The sequence below is a fragment of the Engystomops pustulosus genome, chromosome 9, assembly GCF_040894005.1.
Source record: "Engystomops pustulosus chromosome 9, aEngPut4.maternal, whole genome shotgun sequence".
NCBI lineage: Eukaryota > Metazoa > Chordata > Amphibia > Anura > Leptodactylidae > Engystomops > Engystomops pustulosus.
This window is the reverse complement of record NC_092419.1, coordinates 56,058,846-56,070,959: the sequence shown is the minus strand read 5'-3', so window position 1 is coordinate 56,070,959 and position 12,114 is coordinate 56,058,846. Positions and strand designations below refer to the sequence as shown.

General features: G+C 47.7%; 1 long non-coding RNA gene across 1 annotated transcript; it reads left to right on the top strand.

Moving 5' to 3' along the window:
• Nucleotides 1-2,624: 2,624 nt before the first annotated feature.
• LOC140077661 (uncharacterized) lies at nt 2,625-3,249 on the top strand. Its single transcript, XR_011849808.1, has 3 exons — nt 2,625-2,737; nt 2,887-2,954; nt 3,055-3,249. It is a non-coding gene; the product is annotated as an uncharacterized lncRNA (long non-coding RNA).
• The last annotated feature ends 8,865 nt before the right edge of the window (nt 3,250-12,114 follow it).

Sequence of the window (12,114 nt, the reverse complement as noted above, 5' to 3'; positions counted from 1 at the left end):
AAAGCTGCTAGTTCATCCTTATTGCAGTTAAAGTGAGTAGTGCTGACATCGATCCTTTCTAGATCATCTAGGACCAGTTTAGCAAACACGTCAATGCTGTTAACATCGCTCAGTGGCGGGAATTTGGTGCTTTTGTTCTGTAGAGATGTAAAGGGACCCAAGCCCTCTGCATTGGGGTTGGGTTCTGCTAGATCATACAGGAGTCTGACATCAGGTAGGATGTCCACTGGAATTTGTAGTTCACGACTCTCTTTTCTATCCTTTACCGCAAAGTATTTTCGCCATCGCAATTTGCGTAGAAATAAATGAATGTCCTTGTGCCAACAGAACGGGTCAAATTTATTGACTGGTACAAATGACAGACCCTTTCTAAGAATCGAAAGTTCGTGTGAGGTGAGTGATCTAGTGGAGAGATTGACAATTAGGGATTCTTCGGTCTGCCCCTCTGATTGCGGTTTCGAAGGGGGTAGACCGGACCCTGGGCTAAAAAAGTTGAGGATGAGGAAGAGGAGGGAGGCAAGACACCTGTGGAGGACACAGTTTGAGCTGGCCCAGCGCATATTTGGGTTCCGGTTGGCCCTCTCTCTTGTCTTTGCGAATAGCCTCTACCGCGACTACCTCGACCCCTTCCCCTGCCTTTATGTCCCTTGGGATTAATACCTGAATCACTATCTGAGATATCAGTGTCGGTCGAGATCTCCGTCTCGGGGGTGACGCAGGGGGACACAGTTCCAGATGCATAATGAGTTTGTTTTACAATTACTTGAGTTCTCGTTGACGCATAATTTCTTCATCTTTAATAGTCGTTTGTTCCACCAGCTCAGGGGCACAGCTATGGGGAGCGCTTGCGCCCCCAGCTATGCCAACTTGTTCCTGGGCTGGTGGGAACACACATGCGTCTTTAACGACGACGCTCAGGCACGCGGCACTGGGTTCGCTAGCCTTTGGGCTAGGTACATTGATGACGTCTGGGAAGGGAGTAGGGAGGCATTCGTAGAATTGGTACAGGACCTTAATCACAATAATATAGGCCTGCGCTTTACATATGAAATTCACCCCTCCTGTCTCCCCTTTCTTGACGTCCAAATTATGAAAGCAGCATCAGGCGACCTACAGACCACAATCTTCCGTAAGCCCACTGCCACAAACTCCCTTTTGCGCTGGGAATCTCATCATCCCCCAGCTCTTAAAAGGGGTATCCCATTTGGGCAATACCTGAGGATCCGTAGGAACTGCTCAACTCCACATGAATTTAAACACCAAGCCAATGACTTAAGGACCCGCTTCCGCAACCGCGGATATCCTGACTACATTCTGCGCCAAGCCTATCAACGGGCACTCACCACAAACCATGCCAGTCTCCTGGTCCCCAAGGTCAAACCCCAGGAGGACTCCATTATCCGTCTGATAGGCACCTATGATAGCGCCTCGAATCACGTCAGGGAGGTGCTATCAAAACATTGGCACATCCTCAGGATGGACCCTGATCTTACCTCCCACTTACCCGATACCCCGAGTATCACATTTAGACGCGGTCGGAATATCAGGGACAGGTTAGTCCACAGCCACTACACTCGGCCAGCTGCCCCTACATCTTGGCTTAGCAGGGAGATCAAAGGATGTTTTCGGTGCAGTGGCTGCATAGCCTGCAACGTAATTCAAAGTGCACGTAGCTTTACCAGCAATGTGACAGGCGTTTCCTACAACATCCGTAGGTTCATCAACTGCCACTCTAGAGGTGTCATCTACCGGGCAACATGCGGGAAGGAATATATCGGTAAAACCTTCAGGGAATTCCGTCGTCGAATAGGCGACCACCTGGGGGACATCAGACACGGGAGAGATAAACCCCTTTCGAGACACATGATGGAAGTACACCACGGTGACACCAAGGGACTCACCTTCATTGGAATTGACCTAGTGGACCCTCCACCTAGAGGCGGGGACTGGGATCGTATCCTTCTGCAGAAGGAGACCCAATGGATTTACCGCCTTAAAACTATGTCCCCCTCGGGCTTAAACGAGCAACTCAGCTTTGCCTGCTTTATTTGATCCACCTTGGTCCACATCAATAATTGTACCCATCCCATTACGATCTCCAAAAAAGATCTACCCATACTAGCACTATCTCCCAATGGGTTACACATGCTGACTTATGGTTGTGCCAGTCTCACTCTATGTGACTATTATTCTTTGATTTTGATTCTAAATATGTTCTCAATTGTATCTTTTTAAATCCTGTTTTACAAGACACCTGTACACTAAGTCCTCTCTGCAGCCAATTTCTGGCCTTATAAGGGTCACCTACCTATGCCCCTTACTGCCCGCTTATATTCCTGGACTCCTATCTCGGGGAGATGATGCGCATGAATTGACGCATCCTGGGGTGGCGGTGCGCACAATTGGGCGCACGCCGCGACGTACTGCGCCAGTTTCGTCGCGGTTTTCCCCTGCGCCCGTACTGCGCATGTCCGCTCTGGGCGCCATCTTTCTGTAGCCCAAACTAGGCACACAGATCCCGCCCCTTAGGGGCGTGGTTATGACGCTTCCCCTCAATAAAAGGCCGGGCCTCTCACTCACCAGTGCTCCATTATGCCTCATCCACTGACATCTTGGGCACCACGCCGGACGCTAAGCGCAGCATCTGGCGTTTCTAAGTCCAGGCACCTATGGTCCATGCCAACCATTCTTTGGAACGGACCCTCTTGATCCGGCCACTGCCCTAATTTATCTCAAGGTAAGATTGATCTCACTACAGACTTCACTTGTCTGTTTGCAACCACCACTAGTTTTGTTTACATTGTTTACATTTGTTTACATTGTCTACTATTGTTTACAATTATGGATCATCTTTCCCTAAAAGTTCCTGATGCACTCTGTTCACAGATTATTTAACACCATTTTGCTGTCTTCAGCCGAGACATCTATATAGGCTTTTGAAGCAGGTTATTCTGGTAAGATAATACTTATATTTATATATGCTTTAGCATGCAGGTTTGTAGTCTCACTGTGGAAGGTTATTACAAGCTTCTCCTTTGTGACTCTCTCCACCAGGTCTCCTTTTGCCCCTGATGAGCCCAATTGAAGAGGCGAAACATGACATGTAGGGTTCTCAAGACCAGATGTGACCCTGCAGCTACACATTTTTTACCTGCCTATTGCCATTAATACCCACCATTTTCACAATAGAGGACACATCTATCTTTCCCCTCTAGATAGGTCGGGTACTTGTTGCATCACAAGAGACTCTTTTCTGGACACCTCCTTCCCCCCCTCCTCCCCCCTCCCCTGTATTAGGGTCAGAGGGTCGTTGGTAGGGATAGGCTCCAGACGGGGCGGCAGCCATCTAGGGCTGCGGCTCCGTGGCGAGGTTCGAAGGGTTGGACAGGGACCACTCATCTTTAATACTAGGGTCTTATAGGGTACCCCGCACTCTACACCCTGGAGTGCCCCACCCCCACCCCTTCTTACCATTGTCTCATTCTCTCGGAGTTTCCGCACCACACATCTTCTTTAAGCATCGATACATTATCACAGACGGTATCTTTTCTGCATGACATTCGGCATCCCGCAATGGGATAACCTCTGCAGAACCACATATACCCAGAAAATTGTGAGTGCCACTCTGCATCATCGGTGCCTACACCCATTATACGGCATCATCCTCACGAACACTGGTAACTGACACATCTATTTTTGTATTTAATATTTTTAAGGATATTTTGCATTAAAAGCTAAGTTTTATATTGGTCCTCCACTTTCCTTGTACTCTTTGTTACCCTCTTTGTCAATACGATATTTTTCTACTTTAAAGTCAATGTTCCTATGTATAAGAACTGACACCCCTCTAGAAAAAATAGTGCCAAATGAGTGGTATTCCTCCCCTATCCAGTTTTTCCTAAATCTACTAACATTTTCTTCTGTCAAGTGAGTCTCAGTCAAAGAAACAATTGCTGGCTGGTGTTTATTAATAATGTCAAATATCTGACATCTTTTAATTTTCTCGCTGGACCCTCTAATATTCCATGTTATTATTTTGACCTCAGATTCCATTTCTTTTAATACATACCCCAGCGGACCCCCTCCCTTGCCCCCAATGACCCGATTCCGTACCTCCTAATCCGGGTCTCAAACATTTCTCCTAACACCATCCAACCCCCCTCCCTCCACTGCCCCCCCCCCTGTCCTCAAAATAGACCACATTATAACTTCATAGTAGATTCCCAGTATCCAGCATAGTATTGGTCATATCGATGGGGTTCGCCCACCTATAATTTATTTCAAGCCCTCTTCATCTAACCATTTTCCTGGAGAAAAAGTGTGCTTTATCTTTATAGATAACATGTACTTTAAAGGGGAATAATAATGCATATTGCAATTGTGCCTCAGCAAGCTTTTTTTTTAACCCCTTTAAATCTAGCCCTTTGTAGTTGAGTGTCCCTAGAGAAGTCCGGGTAGATCTTGGCGCCATTAAAGACTATTTCTGATTACTTTCGACTCTCCTGAAGAATCTTATCCCTATCTTGGGAATTAATCAATTTCGCCAGCACTGCCCTAGGGGGTTATGCAGGGGAATATGATGAGCTCTTTCCACTCCAAAGGCTGCTGAGAAACATTCACTTCAAAAGGTCTCATTTAGACCTTTCTGAATAATCTGCGATAGGTCTCTACCATGTTCCTCCTCTGGAATACCAAATATGCGAATATTACTTCTTCTTGATCTATCTTCCAGGTCTATTATTTTATCTTGTAATTTCTTATTAATCTGTTTATTCAGCTCCATCTCCTTTCTCATATCTTTCATCTGGTTGACCAAGCTGTTACAATCCTTTTCCATATCTTTAGATTTGTCTCTAAGTTTACTTATTTCGTCTCTTATTACCATGACTTCTGACTGTAGGGAGCCAAGTTGTTGACTTAAATCTCCTGTCACCACCTTTGATTCCTCCACTGCCACTTTAGTTTCCTTGACAGCCGCCAAGATCTGTTGTAGTGTTTCTTTCAATTCCCCTGGTAGTTCCTCCACCTGCAGGGCCGTAAATCTAGAACCCCCATCTAAACTATCTCTTTTGGATTTTGTCTCGTTTTGCAGGGGATCCTTTCCACAGCTTATCGATTCCCCCCCCCCCCCCTGATTTCCATTGGGTAGCTTTAGGACCCATAATCTTCCACACCCAGGTTCAGATAACACAGCTGATAACACAACTACCTTGCACAACCCCTGGATTCCACTCTATTATCCACAAGCCAATACAGCATTTGATTAATGGAACAATGCCTGGTTCCCTCAAGTTTCAATCCACTTTGGTGTACAAAAATTATCCCATTTACTAACAAGAGACAAAATGACCTTCACTTAATATCATACTATCAGGAAAGAAAAGTACAAAGGGACATATTTTGCAAGAACAAATATTAGCAACGAGAGGACCAAGCACGATCAGCAGTGTGTTAGGTAAATAATAAAGTCCTGAAGCAGGAACATTGTCCACCATAAAGTTACCATAAAGTCGAGCAGCAAGCCGAGAGAATAAAAGTCAAGCAGCAAGCAGAGAGATTCACGGATCCGCCTCTGCTTCATGTAAAGTCAGTGTTAGTAACATACAGGGTGATCACCATCAATCATGAATTAGAAGACTTAGTTCATAGATCTGGACTTACTCCAGTCTACCGTTCCTCCTGGTAGCCCACAGGACCTCACCCTTTTTACGGGGTTAGTAGCATACAGCATAAGCGCAGTCAGCCATGTATTCTTGGAACTGAGCTTATTCAAAAGAAGAAATTCCACCTAGAAGACCGGTTAGTCAGTAACCTTGTTAATGGTGCAAAGCAAGAACAGTCTGCCTTTGGTTAATACTGTGGGAGCCACCAAATAGCCAAATTGTATTCACTCCCATGATATTATCTATCTGAGAGTTCCACTTACAAATCCACCTGGGGGGCCTCCTTTCTCTCAGGGCACACCAAGATAGCACACGGGGAAAGCATAAAGTGGTGTAGCAGCCCGTTTGCACAGTCAAGATGCGTTTCTTCAATAGTGCACAGTCTGCCAACCGTTAGCCATCTCGGGGAACCGTACTGTATCCGGCCACACTCCAGCCCTGCAATGCTTGGCTTTAGTTCAACTCAAGGTTTCCAGCACCTGATCTCCTACATCTGACAAAGTCCCCGACTTCACCGCCTTCTGCTTGCTGACTTCGGGACTCCTGCTACCACCGGCTTCAGCTGATTCACTCCAGCATGCGGACGCCGGGCACGAGTGGCGGTAGGTAGCTCATGCAGATGCTGGATACCCGCATCTTGCTTAGGACGATCGGAGCGGCGGGGAGAGGGGGAGGAGCGGCCTCGACGTTTTTGTATCAGACAGCTGGACTCTTTACTTCAACCATTAGTTTGTTGCATAGCAGGTTAAATTCAAGACAGCAAACAGCTTTTGAAAACTTTTTATGATTTTTCCTTGACAAAAGACAATAGCTGGGCTTCTGACAAAGTGCCATCTTTATACATCTGCATACCCCATGAGTTAGTTTTGCAATCTGTTTCTCATCATTTATGTAAATACAGCAATTATGGCATTATTTTATGTGACTACATAGTGTCTGTATTACAATTTATATTTAAGTAACATTGCATTGAATGAGTTAAAATCATATAGCATCTGGTCTTTAAATGCGCCGACAGGATTTAAACGCCTTCAGCATCTTTGCAGACGAGATTTACATGGCTAACACCCGGTGGGCGTTTGCAGAAATTTGCAAACACCCACCTTGTATGAAAAGGGCTCATCATCTTGGAGGCACCAAAAGCTCCAGATGTGAATCTTTTTTTTTTAAAAGTATTTATTTTTGCAAATTTTTTGGAAATTTTTTTTTTTAAACAATTACAATAAACAAACTAAAGAACAAGATTGTCTGTTACATACTTTCTTCCCCACAATACAGAGTAAATGAATAACATTCGTGGTAACGAACAGGATCTTATTGCGTTCCAATATTAACTAAGGGATATATCGCGATAAATGACAGCAGATAATGCAGCCAGACGTCTTGTTACGACAAAAATAACTATTGACACATAGACAATCAGTCACACACACACACACACATACCAGCACGCTCAGTCTCCTTCATCATGGAGAGGAGTATATATCACATGGGATTATAAGGCTGTATGGGGAGTCACGCACCATCTGGACCAGATGCGATCAAACTTCTGGGGACACTTCCTGTTGGCATACAGGGACCGGTAGTGGGGGATGACGCTGTTAATAAGTAGTATCCATCTTTTTAATGGAGGGGGCTCCTGGTCCTTCCAGGTCATCACCACCACTTTTCGGGCGTAGTATAAGACAAACCTAAAGAAAATTTTATCATAGTGGCCATTGACAACTTCATTTATGATGCCGAGGAGACACACAGAGGGAGACAGTAATCGTGGGAAATCAAAATGTAAATTTAGGAACTCCAGCACTTCGGACCAGAAGAGATGGACCCTAGGGCAGGACCAGACACAATGCAGGAAGGATCCGACTTCAGCCTGACAGCGAAAGCAAAGGTCATTGGGCATTGCTCCCATGCGGAATAATCTAGCAGGGGTGAAGTATACTCGATGGAGGAATTTAGATTGTATCAGGAAGTCCCTCGCACTCACTACAGATGTGAAGTAGGACAGTTCGACCTCCCTCTAGTCATCATCTGACAGGTCAGGGATATCCTGTCTCCAGCGTTCACGGGCTCTATCAAACGGTCTGGACTTTTGCTCTTGTAGGAGAGCATAGCACTGAGTGAGTGGCTTAGGGAGGTCCGGGGTACTCATCAGAGTCTCTAGTTTGGAGAATTTCACTGTCAGGCTGAAGGAGCCGAATTGGGCTTTGAATGCGTGTCGCAGTTGCGTGTAATGGAAGCCGGCCGTATCGGGTACAGTGTGTCTCTCCCTTATCTCGTTAAAGCTGAGTAATTCTGCTTCCGGAGACAAGAGCTGACCTACAAATTTCACCCCCGCCGCCCCCCACATTGTCCAGCCTGGGAGGGAGAGGAAGTGAGAAAGCCACGGATTGAGCCACAATGGAGTCCTGGGCGAGAGAGGGGGAGAGCTGCCTGTGTCTACCAGGGATTGTGCCCTACGCCAGCACACCGCTACCGTACGTAGGGGAAGTGGGGTATCAGATGGGGACTTATACCTGTACAGCAGATTTGTAAGGGCCTCGTAGGAACCTACCAGGGCACCAGCCAGTGCAGTAGCTGCATTACCCATGTCTATATCTATCCACCACTGAGCATATACTAGCTGGGAAGCCAGGTAGTAAAGATACAGATCCGGGGCAGCCAGTCCACCCCTAGCCTTGGGAGCCTGAAGCAGCGCTAAACTGAATCGTGGGGCACTACTCTGCCAGTAGAAGGACCTGAGAATGCCGTCTAAGCGTTTAAACAAGCTCTTAGGAAGCAGTATAGGACAGGCATGGAAAAGGTATAGAAATTTGGGGAGGAAGATCATTTTGAATATGATAATACGCCCGTATAGGGACAAGGGGAGAGTGGACCAGGCTTTTAAGCGCGATTCCGTTGCAGCTATCAGGGGTGTGATGTTTAACTCCGTATATGCCTGGACCTTGCGTGATACCTGGATTCCCAGATATTTAAAGGCGGACACCACCTGGACTGGGACGGGGAGGGAGTGTACCCCCATCTCTGATAAGGGAAAGAGGGCCGATTTGTCCCAGTTAACCCGGAGACCTGAGAACCCCCCATAACATTCTATCAGGGACAGAAGGGATTCCAGAGAGGGGCCCACATCCCCAAGGTATACAAGTGTATCATCAGCATAGAGAGATACCTTTTCAATAATAGAACCTCTAGCAATGCCCTTAATGCTATCGGAGTGACGGATCGCCACAGCAAGGGGTTCAGTGGCGAGTGCAAAGAGAAGGGGAGATAGTGGGCAACCCTGCCTAGTGCCCCTGGGCATAGGGAGAGTAGGTGAGATATTAAGATTGGTCCTTACCCTAGCCTTAGGGTCGTTATACAGTAACCTAACAAGAGCAGTGAAGCGAGGGCCAATACCCAGCCTGGGCAAGAGGGTCCACAAATATGTCCACTCCACAGAATCAAATGCCTTACAATTGTCTAAGGACAATATAAACCCAGGGTCTGGAGACCGCTCTGCCTCTGCAATATTCAGGTGTAGTCTTTGTATATTTATGTCAGTTCCCCTCCCAGGCATAAAGCCTGTCTGATCCGGGTGAACCAAGGATAATATTACTTTATTAAGCCTTGTTGCCAGAATTTTTGCTAGTATTTTAACATCTGAGTTTAGGAGGGAAATTGGACGGTACGAGTCGGGAAGCAGAGGGTCCTTACCAGGCTTGGGAAGAACTACAATAAGGGCCTCTCGCATGGAGTCGGGAAGGGAACCGCTATCAAGCGCATCGGAGTATAGGCTAAGGAGAAGGGGAACCAGGGTCTCACAGTTATCCCTATACCACTCACCTCCCAGCCCATCAAGTCCAGGTGTCTTACCGGGGGGCAACGATTGGATGGCCAGTTCCACCTCCTCTGCCGAGAGCGGAGCATCAAGCTCCGATGACTGTGCCTGTGTGAGCCTCCAAAGTGGAAGACTGTCAAGGAATCTGGAAATCTCGACGGAAGAGGCGGACAATCTGGAGCTGTAAAGAGAAGAGTAGAATTCGTGAAAAACCATGTTTATGGCCCGGGGTTCTGTGATCAAGGCTCCGTTACCATCAATAATAGAGGGAACGGAAGCACAAGGACGTTCAGCCCGCGAGAGATATGCAAGCAGCTTCCCATTTTTATCTCCGAATTCAAAAATGGACGCTTCCCTGGCTTGCAGGCGCTTGCTGGTGCGCTCCTTCACTACAGCTAGATGGTTCCTCTGCGCCTGAGCCCAAGTCTTTTTATTCCCGGGATTAGGTTTCTCTAGATACTCCTTTTCTGCGGTCACCAGTGCAGCTGTCAGCCTCTCCTCCTGCGCACTTAATGACTTCCTATGGCCAGCTACCCCCGACATGAATGCCCCCCGCACCGAGGACTTGTACGAGTCCCAGACTAGAAGAGGATCAGGATGGGTTGAGTGTACATCCCAGAACTCGCTTTGCGCTGCCCTAACAGTACTCTGGACCGCTGGGGATAGGAGCCAGGCCGGGTGCAGGCACCATAAGCGGGAGTCGCTGGGGGGGCCTATAAGGAGACTGATGAGCAAGGCGGAGTGGTCTGACGCACTGCGCGGGCAGTAGGATACTTGATCAACGTGCTGCATCATATCAGGGGAGACAAAGGCCAGATCAATCCGGGAGAAGCTCTTATGAACAGAGGAATAGAATGAATATTCTCTCTCTTGAGGGTGTTTACTACGCCAAACATCGGCGAGGTCTAGAGAAGTGAGCCACTCATTCAGACGGACCGAGCCTGTGTCTAGGCCGCTTGTGCGATCCAGGGAGGGATTAGGGACTGCATTGAAGTCACCAATGCAGAGGATCGGACTCGGAGGCATAGAAGCAAGTTTACTGGAGATTAAGTGCAGCACAGCTGGGTCAAAGGGAGGTGGGACATAGACCGACACTATAGTGAAAGTAAAGCCCCACAGGGCACAATGTAAGACTACGTACCGGCCAAAGTGATCCGGCGCAACCTGTATGACCTCTATAGGAAGTGCTTTGGATATGAGTACGGATACTCCCCTGGCGTAGACAGAGTAGGAGGAATGATAACCTCTAGCCACCCATGCCCGCTTCAGAGAGAGGACCTTCTGACCCGTAAGGTGTGTCTCTTGGATGCATACAATGTGAGGGGCCTGACGCTTAATGACATCTAACATCAGGGCCCTCTTGAATTTGGAGTTGAGTCCCCTCACATTCCAACTCATTACCTTAATTGAAGACATCTTAGCGGAAGGGAAAGGGGTGTGGGGAAGGAGACGTGAGCAACCAAGCATTCATCCTTTCATACCACAGAGACATAGACAGACAGACAACAGTAAGCATAACAAATATAACAGAACTGAACTAACAATCCCAAGAATACAAACCCCCTGTCTAACACCCTAACAGCAGTAGTGTAGACCTATACCCACTAACAGTCAAATAGTAGAACAGTGGTCCCTAACTCAAGACAAACCTACACCATTTGTCCCGGGACCTCCAACCCTCAGAGTATATATGAACAGGAGGTATTTAGGCAGCCATATTTAAAGAGAGCAAAGAAGGGGATAGGGGAAGGGCAATAAGTAGGGGGAGTGGTAGAAGGATAGGGGAGGGGGGGGGGAGTAGGCGCAAAGAAGGGGAAAAGGGGGGGGGGAAGAGAATAAGTGCCATGTGTGGCGCACAGGCCAGGTTGACCAAAAGAGATAACACATCAGTTATGGGGTACAATATACGAGGCGCGAGCCCCAATGTAAGGCAATATTAGAAAATTAGAGCAGTGATTTAGGACCCCTAAGCATCAATACAGGACTAAGTCCAGCAATGTCATAGCTTATCAGAGAAAAGGATATATGAGTCCAGTCACTCAGGAGGTGCGGGAGCCCGAGGGGCTGCATCAGCCCAGTGTAGTGCTTCGGTTGGGCAGGTGAAGAACCGAGTCTTCTGGCCGTCCACAATTCGGAGCTTGGAAGGGTACATCATGGAGTATTTATACCCCTTGTCACGGAGACGGGCACGGACCTCGGTGAATTGTGCGCGTTGTTTCCTGACGGATGCAGAGAAATCAGGGTAGAAGGACACTCTGCTGTTGGCATAGAGAATTTCTCCCTTGGTACGGACAGCCCTGAGGATAGAGTCCCTGTCCCTAAAGTGCAGCAGCCGGGCCAGGAAGGGTCTTGGATTGCCCCCTGGGGGGCCAGGGCGGGATGGCACACAATGGGCCCTTTCCACTGTGAAGAACGGGGAGAAGGTATCTGCAGGAAGCAAATTTTTGAGCCAATTTTCAAAAAAGGATACAGGGTCAGACCCCTCCACTTTTTCGGGAAGGCCAACCACTCTGACGTTGTTCCGTCGTAGGCGGTTTTCGAGGTCATCAGCTCTGTCGATGGATGCAGACATTTGGCGTTGAAGCTCTCTGATCTGTGTCGGCATAGGCCTCTGGACATCCCCCACCTCAGATA